This window comes from Rhinichthys klamathensis, unplaced genomic scaffold (genome assembly GCF_029890125.1).
Source record: "Rhinichthys klamathensis goyatoka isolate OS25496 unplaced genomic scaffold, OSU_Roscu_1.1 h1tg000333l_1, whole genome shotgun sequence".
Lineage (NCBI taxonomy): Eukaryota > Metazoa > Chordata > Actinopteri > Cypriniformes > Leuciscidae > Rhinichthys > Rhinichthys klamathensis.
Window position 1 is genome coordinate 115,107 of NW_026606848.1, and position 15,841 is coordinate 130,947.

The window sequence follows — 15,841 nt, forward strand, 5'->3', positions numbered from 1 at the left end:
ATAGTCAGATAAGTATGATTTGAACCATGCCAATGCAATTACACTAATCCCAATTTCACAAGTTCCTTTGCCCATATAATCTTTAGGCTAATAAGGTTAAGCGTATTTGGCTTGCTGTCCGCAGTGGAGGGGCTCGAGGAAGCAGCTTTAACTCGAGCTAAGATATACCCTAATGCTTGGATGATGAGTATGATAGCAAGATGCCTAAATTATGTTGGTGGAGTTGGGGAGGTGGAGGGATGCCAAAACAGCTGATGCCAGAGCAAGGTGAGCGGCTGCTTATATGCTCTGGCGGTTAATTGAAAGATTAGATGGGTTCACTCCTCCCAAAATTACGTTGTGAACTTCACATATTCAAAAGAATGTTGTGGTTGATAGTATCAAATGCAAAACTTAGATCCAGTAACACTAATAGAGAGATACAACCACGATCGGATAAGAGCAAATAATTTGTAATTCTAATGAGAGCAGTCTCAGTACAATTATATGGTCTACATCCTGACATATACCATTTCTTTCTAAAAAGGAACACAGTTGTGACGATACTGCCTTTTCTAGTATTTTTGACAGAAAAGGTAGATTCAAGATCGGTCTGTAATTCCCTACCATTGACGGAAATTTCTGTCATTTATGAGACAACGCTTCCCCCACCATTGACAGAATTTTCGAGTAGCCTGCAACTACAGTCCCCCACCCAAACAGCGCCTCCTATCAAATTGGATCGGATAAACATGTGAAGAACTTAAGCCGAAACGTGAGTATCGTCAATTTTATTTAGCGAATCATACTCATTTGATTTCTTTTTTAATCAAACTACTTTATAGCTCATCGATACACCAACATATGAATAGTCCATTTCATATTTGTAAAGATAGTTTGTAACTAAATTTGAGCCGTTAATGTATGTTTTTTTCACCTTTTTTCCCCGAAAATATTTTGATAGCTAACATTAGCCTTTAACCTTGGACTTTTTGTAGACAAGCCATTGTAAACATTTTATTAAAATGAAATACATTATTATAAACCAATTAAATACATTAAGTGTGTTAATATCAAAGAATGTCATCATTAATTATTTAATCAGATTTACCGTTTGACCTTTTTTTAATTACCGGACCTTTTCTCCTAAAACTATAAATTGAATTAATTAATGTCGGAGTACTTATTTTACTTTATATTATTTATGTAGACTACTTAAATTAGTTCTTATAAAACGTAAGTATTAAAATTAATCAATATTAATTTAACTGTGATATGAAGTTGTTGCCAGCCATTTACAACTCATACAATTGCCTAATAATCAAATTTACTATGCCTTCACTATGTATTAACCAGTCTATGGTATTAACGTGTGAGCTAGAATGTGTCATTTTGATTTGGCCTTTTGTTTGGGTTCCTTGTTTAAATTAGTATTGACTGAAATTTGACTGTATGGGCTCTGTGGGCTGGTCTTAAAATTTGAATTTGAGTTTGACTCTCTCTTTTTTTAAAAAGATGGATATAACAATTCAAAGGGGGAATTCACTTTCAGAAATCCAGAAATGTCATAAATGCTGCAGTTATGTTCACTGCCCATTCTGTGCCCCCATATATTTCAAACCCACAAAGTTGTCCAAAGTTCAAAAACATCTCAAGGGACACTTCAACAGAGCAGTGCAACATGAAGGTAACATTTGCAAACATTTTTTTTTTTTTTTTTGCTTTTTGAAAGATCATAAGACTGTGACAGTGCAATCATATACTGTTGTATTCCAGGTTTTTTTTTAATGCAATTGAAGACGAAAAGTAAAGTCACGACACTAACACAATTCTTTCTTCCTTTTTTCTTTACAGCAAGATGATGTTTAGGGGATCATTAAATAAAGTACAGAATTGTTTATTATTGGTGTTTTGTCTATTCTTATTTGAGCTTTGCTTCGCATTATAGGTTGAACTGAGATAAAAATTGGAATTTGAATTAAAAAAAACATTGGAGCAATATAATATCACAATATTTTTCAGAAGATAGTTCAATCTGTAATTGTATCCCTTCCATTAGTAACACAATGAGTTTTTTTGGCACATGCATTAAGCAGGGAACGCAAATATTTATTTGGATAACTTTAAATAAAACGAGACCGTAATATTGCATCCTATTGTTTTCAATGGCATTTGGATAAGGGTGCGCTGTCTCAAAAAACGAGGGGTCTGAGAATGCGGGACTCTGGGTGGAGGACTGTAGCTGCAGGTTATATAGAAGGGGGGTATGGCAAGCCGTTTTAACTTTTATTCATTTCCAGGATATGAATCCTTGATATCAACAATTACATTTTCACTAGTTAAAATGATAATTATTGATATCAGGAATAACATTTCTACTAGTAACAATGGCAATTTTGGATATCAGGAATTACATTTTCACTAGTAACAATGCTAATTCTTGATATCAACATTTACATTTTCACTAGTTAAAATGATAATTCTTGATATCAACAATTGAATTTCAACTACTTAAAACTATAATTCTTGATATCTGTAATTGTATTTTCACTAGTGAAATGTCACCATAGGCTGCCATTCAAAATCAATTCTTGATATCAAGAATTGATTTCTTACTAGTTGAAATTCCAATTTCACATATCAGAAATACAATTCTTACTAGTAAAACCTTTATTTTTGATATCAAAAATTAAATTGTCACTAGTTGAAATGTCTATTCTTGATATCAACAATTGAATTGCTACTAGTAACAATGTTCATTTTTGATATCAATAATTCAATTTTCACTAGTGACAATGTTAATTTCTGATATCATGAATGTGATTGTTACTAGTAAGAAAGCCATTTTAGATATCTGAAATAATATTGATATCAGAAATACATTTTCAGATATCAAAAATGAATTTTTTTACTAGTAGCAATTCAGTTGTTGATATCAAGAATAGACATTTAGACCAGTGACAATTTAATTATTGATATCAGGAATTCACATTTTTACTAGTAACAATGTAATTATTGATATCAAAAATTATATTTCTACTAGTAAGAAATCAATTCTTGATATCAACAATTGATTTTGAATGGCAGCCTATGGTGACATTTCACTAGTGAAAATACAATTGTTGATATCAAGAATTACATTTTTTATATCAATAATTCAATTGTTGATATCAAGATTTCAATTTTTGATATCAAAAAATGTAATTCTTGATATCAACAATTCATATCCTGGAAATGAATAAAAGTTAAAACGGCTTGCCATACATCCGCGCTGTTTCATGCCGATTTACAACCCACGTAAAGATGATAATTCCGCGAATCACTGCAGTTACAGATTTCGAACAGAGAGATGGTGACAAAGAGGAAAAGCTACGGACTGCAGCTTTAAAGAAGATTGAGGAAAATAGCCCGAAGCCGTGGTAGGCCTATAACGAGCACACTCGATATATTTGAAATGTCAATTAAATGCATGAAAGTCTGTAATATTCTTTACAAACATGTTGCCAGCTTGTGGAAAATGTATTTGAGTGGCATGCGCCACTGAATGTTTTGTAATACCAGTGCTACTGTATGTTGTTTAGTACGCAAAGTTGCAAACTGCTCATTCTAGGAAGGACACAAAATAAATATATCATGGGTCACTACAAATAACGCATTAACAGTCACATCCGTTACAGTAAACCTTTATTTTTGCATGATGCTGCACGGACGCACGTAGGTGTCAGTTTAAATAAGTGTAACACTGGCCAGCGCAAGATGCAAACGTTTTATTCCAGCTTCATGCATTCTTTTTTTTTTCTCAACACTTGATTGTGGGTAAGTTTCATTAAAAAAGCAACAAACGCAAAAATATGAGAAAATGTACAATAAGGTTTACAGTAACGTTTTTGTCAAAGACTATATCTGGATCGGATTCAGAACGATGATCAAAACATTATTTTACATATGCATCTGCTTACATATTCTGTACACTTTCGGAAGACGCCTAATAGCGCCCCCCATACGGATGAACACAGTGTTTTGAGGCGAGTGGTGCTGTCAGTCACTGCGCTGTGTGGATACTGTCAGAATCACAGATTCACTTTTTGAAAGTTTGACCAACATAAGAATTTTCAAAAGAAAATGTCTTCTGAACAAGTAAGTAACATCCATTTTTGTTCTGACCAACTAGGGGGAAAAAGCATTCGACATGATAAGCTTCGTTAGATTTAATCAACGCGATTTACAGCAACCGTGCAAATTATAGCCTACTTTGTTCTCAAATTGTTCATGTTAACAACATCACATCAGCATTGCGTGACTAGTGTTAAATTTAATGTGTTTTATGGTTACCTGTGTAGTTCAGAATTCATATTCTCCATAATAGCAAAACGAGAAAGGCACAACAAAGGAAACTCCATAACTGTGTGAATTAAGAAAACGTACTGTTACACGATTGAACTATTGAAATGTCTTACTTGTTCAGCAGAAAAAAGCCGTCTCTTCTTCCGTTTTGAACCCCTTCAAAACACGGAGTTCACGCACTTTTCAAAAGCCCCGCCGATGTTTAAATCCTTGTGTTCGCATGAGACGGTTTCTTTCTCTTTCTCTAGCCACCTTAAATCCGAAGTACGAAGTCTTTTGGGTTTTGTTCTGCTGAATCTCCATTTGACACTGATGATTGTTGTTTGGATCTTTCTGGATGCAATAAGTTTAATTATGTAAAGTGCTGCGAGAAAAGCCTATCCGGTTGTTAAGTCGTGACGTAACCACTCTCCGATAATACTGTTTCCGGGTCCAAAGGCCGGGTCCTCTCTACCTACCTACCGCTTTCGCCCGAGTTTTAACGTGTTCCCGTGTTGTTTAAATAGATCGGAGTTAAAAAACAAGTGACATTCAACTGTCATTCTACCGCTTTCCCTGTGACGAGAAAGATAAGAGAAAATGGCTGCAGTTGATAAGGTAAGTTACAAATCTTAAACGAATGAAGAAACTTTGGCGCCAGTGGGTGCTATCCCTTAATCCCTAGTAACACCCACTGGCACTGAAGCGAAAAAAGCCCTTAAGAAAAGGGTTTATTTAGTCTAGGATCTGGAGTGGACGAGCGGAGCGCTTGGGCCCGGAAGAGGCTAAACGTCACGCGTGACGTCAGACTTAACAACCGAATACATCTAAACATCTCGTCACGCGCAGTATGGCCGGCTAGCCGAAACTCCTTCTTTATGTGTACGGGTGTGACGTAATGATGCAAAGACATGCTCGAATTTCCCGCGGAAACCCACCAGTACCACTGGAATTAAAATCATTATTACAAGCTAACCGTTTTGAATCTAGCTATGGCAAGCAGATAGTTTTGACCACTGGCAGAATAAGTTTTTTTTAATATAATTATTTTGGATTATTTTTAACTTAAAAAAGCTACGGACTGCAGCTTTAAGTGCAAAGGAGCAACCGTGTGCTGGAAAAGAGAGAGTCAATAGTTTCTGTTTTAACCGAGTTTTTCTAAGCTATCTGTTATACTGAGGAGTAAACTGATCAGGAAGTTTATTCAAAGCATGATTACGGCAATAAGTGCGTCCTGACATGTGCTGTCTAACATTTACATTTAGCTACATTTAATCATTTAGCAGACGCTTTTATCCGATGTGACTTACAAACGAGGAGAGCAATAGAATCAATCAATCTAGAAGTATTAGTATTACAGTTTTTCTTAATTGCTAAAACACTAAACCCCATTCTCTGAACCAAATTCTCAATAGCCTAAACCATTTTGTCGAATAAATCACTCTTTCTGTAAAACATTAAACAAGTTCAGGTAGTTAAAACACTGTTTGCAAATCTCATGCACTCTTTTTGCAAAACTCTAAACACATTCTCACTCACTAAAACACATTTCACACTGATGCACTTATGTTTCAAAATGCTAAACACAGGCAGGAAAAATTTAAACACTACAACACAGTTGTCATCGTTTACACACGACTCAAAATTGTTCACACTTATTTCTAATGATGTGATCAAACCAACTGTACATAATACAAGTTCAGTTCAGAGTCCCAAAATTGACTCAAAATGTTGCACTGAATGTTGATACCAATAATGGATGGTAACAATATAAGAGGGAGAGAAGGAGTATGTGTAAGAGGTGGTGGACGAGGAGGAAGAGGACGAGGACGAGGAAGAGCAGATGTGGAGATGTGTGTTTTTCGCTTTGCCTGCAGAGATGACAGTGTCTGTGATGTGGACAAAGTCCTCCAGCTGGACCCAACATGAAGACATGATGCTGAAGCGGAATACAATCTCTCTCATTGACCTTGATTTTGCAGTTGCACAACTCTTCTGAGTGACTATAACATGCTTTTCATTTAGAGTTTTTTACTGTAACCTTTTTGGCTTTTGCAGTTGGGTCACTGTATTTTGACAGTGCAAGTGCTGAATATACAGACATTCGATGGGCCTACTATACAATATCCATTACAATACTACACTTGCAGTGCATACAGTATACCATTGATTCACCTTACTACTGTATGCTTTCATTACTATACTTTTTTACATAATTGGAAAATTAGTTTACTTTGTTACAATATACTTTTTTTCCTGTAACTGCATGCTTTGGATTCAGTGTTCTCCATTTTTTATGAAGTGTCTAACGAATGATCTGTAGTGTTTATAATATTGACTGTGTTTATGATCTGAAAGCATTGTTTGATTTTGAGTACAGATAAAATGGTTTTGAGGCAATTGTTTGATTTTACCAGAAGAGTCAGAGGTTCTCTGAAGGTGGTTTGAAAATGTGGTTTTGTGTTTAAGGTTTTGAGAAAGTGAGTGATGGTTTCAAGAAATGTGTTTTAGCAATTCAGAAAAACTGCAATGGGTAAAGTGTTGATGAGAAAGATGCATCTTTAGCAGTTTCTTGAAAATGAAACCAATAGCGTTTAGAATGTCTTTAAATGCCAAACCAAATGCATCTTCCGTCCTTCGGATGAGACGTTAAACCGAGGTCCTGACTCTCTGTGGTCACAAATAATCCCAGGATGTCTTTCGAAAGAGTAGGGGTGTAACCCCAGCATCCTGGCCAAATTTGCCCAGTGGCCTCTGTCCATCATGGCCTCCTAATCATCCCCATATATATATATACCAATTGGCTTCATCACTCTGTCTCCTCTCCACCAGTAAGCTGGTGTGTGGTGGGCGTTCTGGCGCAATATGGCTGCCGTCGCATCATCCAGGTGGATGCTGCACATTGGTGGTGGTTGAGGAGATCCCCCCTTCTATGTGAAGCGCTTTGAGTGTCCAGAAAAGCGCTATATAAATGTGATGAATTATTATTATTATCTTTTTCATTATCTACATGTATATTACAGTTTTTTTTCAATTGCTAAGAAGCGTTTGCCAATTCTTAAAATACTTTTTCTAAACTCTTAACACAGCAACACACCTACATCACACAATTAGCCAAATTGTTAATTTTATGACCAAAACCACAGTTTTTAAATAAACCACAAATACATAAACTCTACATTTCAAAACGCTAAAAAACTTTCAATATACACAAACTCTATCAAAGCACTGCAAACTGGTTTCAAAATCGAATCATTCGGTCAAAACTTTAGCACTCGTTTTCTATTCAACATGAACCAATAGTCAATCATAGCGTAATGACTGTCAAAATACTGACAGTTGGTGGCATTACAAAAACTGCATTACTTGTCATGTTTCAGGTCTATTTGTATAGAACATACAGTATGAAATCATTTTTTTAAATTATTCATTCAGCTGTGTGTGTGTGTGTGTGTGTGTGTGTGTGTGTGTGTGAGAGAGAGAGAATTCAAGGTGCATTAGAGGTGTACAGCATAATATCTAAATGTGAAGGAGTCATCAATACTTTATAAAATGTACAACTGGAAAAAAAACCCAGTAAGTGACAGAATCGCTGCAGTAAAGACTTTATTAGAAATATGAAATTGCTGTCAGTGATCAAAACGAAACAAGGACAAACATACATGGCCTTTGATTTAAAGTGTGCAAAAATAAAAGAAAATGACAAAAAAAAAAAAAGTCCTGTTCTAACCTATACGATCTTCAGCATTTGGCCACATGTTCTCGTCTACATCACATCGTATGTTGTCTCTCGCTATACACCTTGGATAGAAACGCTTGGCATGCCTTATCCACCCCTGACAGTCTTCAACTGAGATGTCTCTGCAGCCAGCATCCATGGCATCCAGGAGTGACATTTGGTCTTGAGGCCGATGATCATAAACTTTCCATCTCCAAGCAGAAAAAAAATTGCTCAAAGGGGTTGAGAGTACGGAGGAAGAAAAAGGGAAATCACTCTTGGATGTGCTGCAAACCAGTTTGTGATTGCATGTGTAACCGGCATAGTAACAGCCGTAGCAAGGTTGTCATTCTGTGCTCGCCGTATCCCTCTTCCCCTCAGCCACGCCCTCTGGTTAGCTTGTAAGCGGCTGTTTATTCATTAGTGTCAATAGCACTTTGTATAAAACGGCACATCAGGTGGAGAAAAAAACGAAGTAATTCCTTGGCTTGTACGTCCTCTTTATACTGTCCGCGGTGCTGTCGCCTATGAAGGATGTGTGACGGTGTACCAGACACTTCCGGGTAGTATATTGGTTGATCTACCGAAGGTCTTGGCTGGAAGACGCTATGCACGCGCGCTCTGTCATTGCCTATTGGAATGCGAGTTGAGGTAACATTGGCTGTATGTCGTAATGTTTTCCAGGTCTGCATGCGGGGGAGGTAACCGGGGAGCCCCATTTCCGTTTATGTTGAGTGTTGTATCCCTAGAGAAAGATTGTCACTGCTGCTTTGCCTTTTGTGAATTTAATGTAATTGTAGCTTTTGCCTCATTTTGTTTTTTTTCTTTATTTTGTTTTTGTTTTCGGTCTGACCTGGCCTAAACATAGGCGGGTTGGCTTTGTTACTTTATTTTCTCTCCTTTCTCTTGTTGTACGTCAGCAATAGGTGTGGTATTGGCTGCCCCATCAGTTTGTTGTGATAATGCTAACATCTAGCTTTGCTTATTTCTGATCTAACCAGAGGGTTGAAGCTGTTCTGTGGAGTAGGTCGCGGATTTGAGTCCCCCTCTTCACGCATTGCACACAGTATTTGTAGTGGTAACGTGCACCTCACTATTTGCAGTGGTCATTCTTTTATAGTATCTGTGCCTATGCGTGTGTGTGTGTGTGTGTGTGTGTTTGCGTGAATAGGCAACATAATCAGCAGCACAGGTGGTGTGTCGGTCTCACTCCTCTTCCAGGACAGGTAACTCCTCCCAAACAGCTGATCCATTGAAGCCATTATTGTTTGTGTTGTGATATTCCTGGTGGCAGCCACTACCCCCTTTTGGCTGACCTAGGGGGCCTAATCTGTATCGCCTCACACTATGCTGAGAAAACAACCTCCAGATTGTTTTTATTGAATTACTTGTTAATAAATATTGTTGTATTTTTTTATATTGAAATATCACGTCTCTGTCATTACTTCATTAGCTGTGTGTGAGAGCCCTCTTGTTTAAATCTTGGTGTGAAGGGCACCAGGTGGCGTAGTCGAGCACCTTAGAGTCAATGCCATTGTTCCATGACTCCTGTGTTTGGTCACACATGTGAATGGTGGAATGTTACATTGTCCCATGCAATCACAAATGTCCTCATGCTTCCTCCCACCTGTTCTGCTTCTGGCACCAGTTGTTGGCGGATGTCATCTAAAAACAAAAGGCGCTCTGTTGTAGGGACCAATCTGGCTTTTCTGCAGGACCAAACCAGCACTTGAGATTGCAGCACACATTGTGATATTTGCGCCTCTCTGACCCGGCACATCAACGGTGGCCCTTTTCCCAATTACGTTTCTTCCTCGTCTACGTGTTTTTGCCAGGTTAAACCCTGCCTCGTCTACATAAATGTAGTGTTTGATTAGCCTCCAACTCCATAATTCTCTGAAAGAAAAATAAAACACAATTTTTACATAAAGGTTTTAGATTAGCAATAGAGAATAGTGAAAAAAAAGAAGTGTGGAATAGTCACTGAAGAATCAGACATGGTGTATAGACACCATACCTGGACATATTGGTGCCGGAGTTCCTTGACCCTTGTTTCTCTCAAATGGAACTGTGTACAACCGTTTCATTCGAATTCTGTGTTTGGTCAGAGTCCGAGCAATGGTAGCCAGGCTGATGCTTTCCATATTTTGGAATACCAGGTTGTCCTCTACAATTCTGGTCTGAATTTCTCTCAGTTTTATTGCATTGTCAGCAATGACCCATCCTACAATGGCATGCTCTTGGTCTTCACTGAGAAGCTTTCTTCTTCCCCCAGAGCGAGGAAGTCGTTGTGTCCTTTAGAAGAACAAAAATACAACATATTTGTAACTTCTGGGGCTCGTTCTTCGTACGTTGCTTAAAACATCCGAGATCAAATGAGACATCCAAGATGATATCATCGTGCTAATCATGAGCCGGCTAATTAGGTTCTTTGAACACACCTGTTGTTTATGATTAGTATCGCTGGATTGAGTTATCTGAGATAATTGCGCGTTCATGCGCTGGGTTAAAAGGGGATATGTATCGATAGTAGAAACATTGATCAGCAACGCTGCTATTGGCTGCTCACCGTGGCCAAAGAGCGCGCTCAGTTTTACTCTGCAGCAGAGCAAGAGCTATTGCTAGAAGGTTATGCTGAATTTGAAAACTTAATTACAAATTTTCACCTAAAATGTGCAAAGCCAGGAGAGAGGGCTGGCAAAAAGTAGCAAATTAAGTTTGTAGTGACCATTTAGATGTTTTTATCACTTATTACAGTATATATTTTTTTATTTTAATAATTTCTAAATAATTAATAACTTTGTTCATTGTAATGTCAGTCACCACCCACTACTAGAACATGGGAACAAGTAAAAGTGAAGTTATGTTATTTCCATTTCTATTCTATCCACTTGCAATGCTTGTTTCGCCATTTTATCTGCTGCCTCATTCCCTTTTACCCCAACATGAGGTGGTACCAACATGAATATTACCCTCACTCTTTTCTGCTGTAACATAATTCTCTTCCCCACAATTGAGAGTTCTGCTTGCTTTTATGCTGCTTCCCTCCTGGTTGGTAAGCATGTGCAGCTGGGGATGCAATCAGCTACCTGCCAGAGTGAAAGAGTGGGAGGAGCCAAAGGAGAGCAGGGGCCTATACCATGAAGCCGGTTTAGGTGGCTAGCCAGCTATGTTTCAGCTTAGTTTCCGCCAACCCTGGGTTTTAGGTACTAGCTCGGCTGTTCGTTGCCATGGTACCTTACGCTGCACGGCTAACCTGCTCCGGGGCAGGTTAAGTTCTGGGGCCTGTACCATGAAGGTAGCTGAACAAACTCGGAGTTACAGGATTAGTTTTGAGTTGACAAAACCAAACCAATGCAATCAGGCTTTATTGGTACCATGACGCAGCTCATCAACTTTCTCTGTCAACTCAGGCTTTGATCTTAAGCTATGATTACTCCACGAGCGCGTGCACATACCAAAGTGACGTTGGCACCGAACAACCAATCGCGTTCGATATGGATAGAGCGAGAGCGATATATTTTTTCCGCGGAGGAGCAAGAGATAATCATTCAGAATTACGATGAATTTAAATATGTATTACAAGCTCAAAACAATACGGTCTCTGCTGCCAAAGCAAGAGAAGACTGTTGGAGAAAGATTGCTGATTGTGTTAATGTGTAAGCTAAATAAATACATTCTTTATTCATGTAAAATGATGTATATATAGGCTATGAATGTATGTGTGTGTGAAATATAGCCTATATTTTTATAATATATAAAAAAATGTGCATGTACTAATAAAGATTAATATTCATTGATTTTTAGATGCAACTCCAAACGTTCTTGGCAGCTGATAAAGACAAAATATAAAAATATAATTCAAAGTAGCCTAGTAAGTATTTACACACAACCTTTTATTATTTTTTTATTAACACTTGTTTGAGGCAAACCGAAAAAAGAGTGAAATTCAGAAAACCAGTGGAGGGCCACTCCTCCAGAATACACTGAGTTGGCTCTGATAGGAATAAGGGACGGCCGATTATGGATGGGATTACAGGTGCTGTACAATCTGACCCTGGTGCCGGCTCCTCTAAGCAAGTAACACTGGGTACCTGTGCGATACATTACTATTTTAAGTTTTAAATATGGCTGACTGTATGTTCTGCAGTAGAGGGAAATGCAGTGTCCCTGTTGAAGCCAGCACACACACACACAGTCTCCCACACAGAGGTCAGTATGCAGCAGACAGAACACCAGAAACATATTGGCCTACTTTTATTTATCAGGGAGGAGGAAATGATGAAGACACTCTGTCTGTGTTCTGGGACAGTTGCTGAGGTGAATGCACTGGGCTTTTTATTAAGGCAAACATTTGAATGTGTGGCATGAAACAGGGACTGGCCCAAGTTACACATCTCTTTTATTGTAGGATTTTTCACAACCTGTCCCAGAAACTGAAGCCTCTACCTCAACAGGCTTCAAAAGAAATGTGAACAAGGTAAGGATTTAAAACCCTTGACATATAGTGTTTGTCAAGGAACTTTTTGTGAGTTGATTAGCCTCCCAAAAACTTGTAATGATCATGTTTGTGGTGGAATTATGTTTCAGGTGGAAACAGACTCAGTCAGGGCCCTTTACAAAAGGAGCCCATGGAGCTAGACTGCACACTAAAGGAGCCTATAGAGCTAGACTGCACACTAAAGGAGCCTGACTGTGAGCTGAGGAGGCTCCACATTTAAAAAATATATGTAACAGCTAGATTAAACTGATCTCAGCATGTGAACTTATTTAACCAAGTAACACTTTAGCATGAATATTTATTAATGCAACTTTCTATTGCTTTCTTTCTCCCCCCCATCCCACAAAACCAATAAAACAGTTTGAGACCTATCTGCAGTTTCAATGTGCTTTTATTAAGTGTAATATTGTATGGTGATTGCAACTACATTTGCACCAGCTGGGTGGTCAAGTGTGTTCGGGTCAGTTTCATCGGGGCGAAGCTTTCTGTGGTGGTTCTGGCTCCTTTCTATGGTGGCTATATTGTGCAGAATGGCACATGCAGACACTATCTGTGATGCCCACTCTGGTGACTCTTAAGCGCCGAAGACAGTTGAAACGTGCCTTTAGGATGCCAAAGATCATCTCTAACTTTTACTATGGTTTTACTGACACATGAGGGTCATGATAGGGGGTTATTGTGTAGGTTTTGCTGTCCCAATTCAAATTAACAGTGTTTTGTACTGTACCAAATTTAACTAGCTTTCCTCAAAGCGCTGACACAACATACTCACAGAAAGATTGTTATCTGTTAATTTTACTATTAATTTAAAGATTCATCTCACAGAAAATAATTTCACATGTTCACATAATCTCTACCTGAACATTAAGGCTGTGAAAAGACTTTCTATTAACATAATCTGCCTCATCTTCTCCAAGAGAAGTGGAGATTGCAACATGTGTGCAGGCTATTGCTCCAATGACTCTATAGGGACTCCTATCATGAGATTAAAATAATGCTTAACATGTAGGCTACTGTATTATAAAGTACATTTGTGAAATTTGCTTTTTGAAAAATAAATAAAAACGTGATGTCACCCTATCAATATATTTTACCGGCAATTTTATAAAAACCCTCTCTTATGGACATGGTCAATAAATGTCTGGGGAACACTATTAAACTATTAATGTACTCCTGCAGAGCGAGGACCACCTTGCGAATGGTTCGACAAACCGTGTTTTCCCCTAGATTCTGTGCATCACCGATCGTGCAAGTATGTAGGCTACCACTTGCAAAAAAACCGCAACGCAATACCATTTATTGTACAGTAAGTACATGAATTCGATGTGTTAAATTATTTATGTGCGGCTCAAGAAGTTCGCAAAGATAAGATATTCCTTCCGCAGAAAATCTGTATCTTTCATACACTATCAGGAAAGGCAAGGGGATTTTGTCCGGCTAAAAACTCTTTCTCTACGATGTGCTCGTCTAACAATTTGCGCTGAGATGTCCACAGGATTTGAAAGAAAATGTAAAGCCATTGCAACAAACACTGGGAATTAGTTACGTCACCTATATGTTTCTTTGCTCACAGCTGATTGGTCAAACTTTAGTCTGAGATCTCGAATCCAGAACTTAACCTGCCCCGGAGCAGGGGCCTATACCATGAAGCTGGTTTAGCCAGTCTAGCTCCATAGGCTCCTTTAGTGTGCAGTCTAGCTCTATAGGCTCCTTTAGTGTGCAGTCTAGCTCTATAGGCTCCTTTAGTGTGCACTCTAGCTCCATAGGCTCCTTTAGTGTGCAGTCTAGCTCTATAGGCTCCTTTAGTGTGCACTCTAGCTCCATAGGCTCCTTTAGTGTGCAGTCTAGCTCCATAGGCTCCTTTAGTGTGCAGTCTAGCTCCATAGGCTCCTTTAGTGTGCAGTCTAGCTCTATAGGCTCCTTTAGTGTGCAGTCTAGCTCTATAGGCTCCTTTAGTGTGCAGTCTAGCTCTATAGGCTCCTTTAGTGTGCAGTCTAGCTCTATAGGCTCCTTTAGTGTGCAGTCTAGCTCTATAGGCTCCTTTAGTGTGCAGTCTAGCTCCATGGGCTCCTTTTGTAAAGGGCCCTGACTGAGTCTGTTTCCACCTGAAACATAATTCCACCACAAACATGATCATTACAAGTTTTTGGGAGGCTAATCAACTCACAAAAAGTTCCTTGACAAACACTATATGTCAAGGGTTTTAAATCCTTACCTTGTTCACATTTCTTTTGAAGCCTGTTGAGGTAGAGGCTTCAGTTTCTGGGACAGGTTGTGAAAAATCCTACAATAAAAGAGATGTGTAACTTGGGCCAGTCCCTGTTTCATGCCACACATTCAAATGTTTGCCTTAATAAAAAGCCCAGTGCATTCACCTCAGCAACTGTCCCAGAACACAGACAGAGTGTCTTCATCATTTCCTCCTCCCTGATAAATAAAAGTAGGCCAATATGTTTCTGGTGTTCTGTCTGCTGCATACTGACCTCTGTGTGGGAGACTGTGTGTGTGTGTGCTGGCTTCAACAGGGACACTGCATTTCCCTCTACTGCAGAACATACAGTCAGCCATATTTAAAACTTAAAATAGTAATGTATCGCACAGGTACCCAGTGTTACTTGCTTAGAGGAGCCGGCACCAGGGTCAGATTGTACAGCACCTGTAATCCCATCCATAATCGGCCGTCCCTTATTCCTATCAGAGCCAACTCAGTGTATTCTGGAGGAGTGGCCCTCCACTGGTTTTCTGAATTTCACTCTTTTTTCGGTTTGCCTCAAACAAGTGTTAATAAAAAAATAATAAAAGGTTGTGTGTAAATACTTACTAGGCTACTTTGAATTATATTTTTATATTTTGTCTTTATCAGCTGCCAAGAACGTTTGGAGTTGCATCTAAAAATCAATGAATATTAATCTTTATTAGTACATGCACATTTTTTTATATATTATAAAAATATAGGCTATATTTCACACACACATACATTCATAGCCTATATATACATCATTTTACATGAATAAAGAATGTATTTATTTAGCTTACACATTAACACAATCAGCAATCTTTCTCCAACAGTCTTCTCTTGCTTTGGCAGCAGAGACCGTATTGTTTTGAGCTTGTAATACATATTTAAATTCATCGTAATTCTGAATGATTATCTCTTGCTCCTCCGCGGAAAAAATATATCGCTCTCGCTCTATCCATATCGAACGCGATTGGTTGTTCGGTGCCAACGTCACTTTGGTATGTGCACGCGCTCGTGGAGTAATCATAGCTTAAGATCAAAGCCTGAGTTGACAGAGAAAGTTGATGAGCTCCTTGGTACC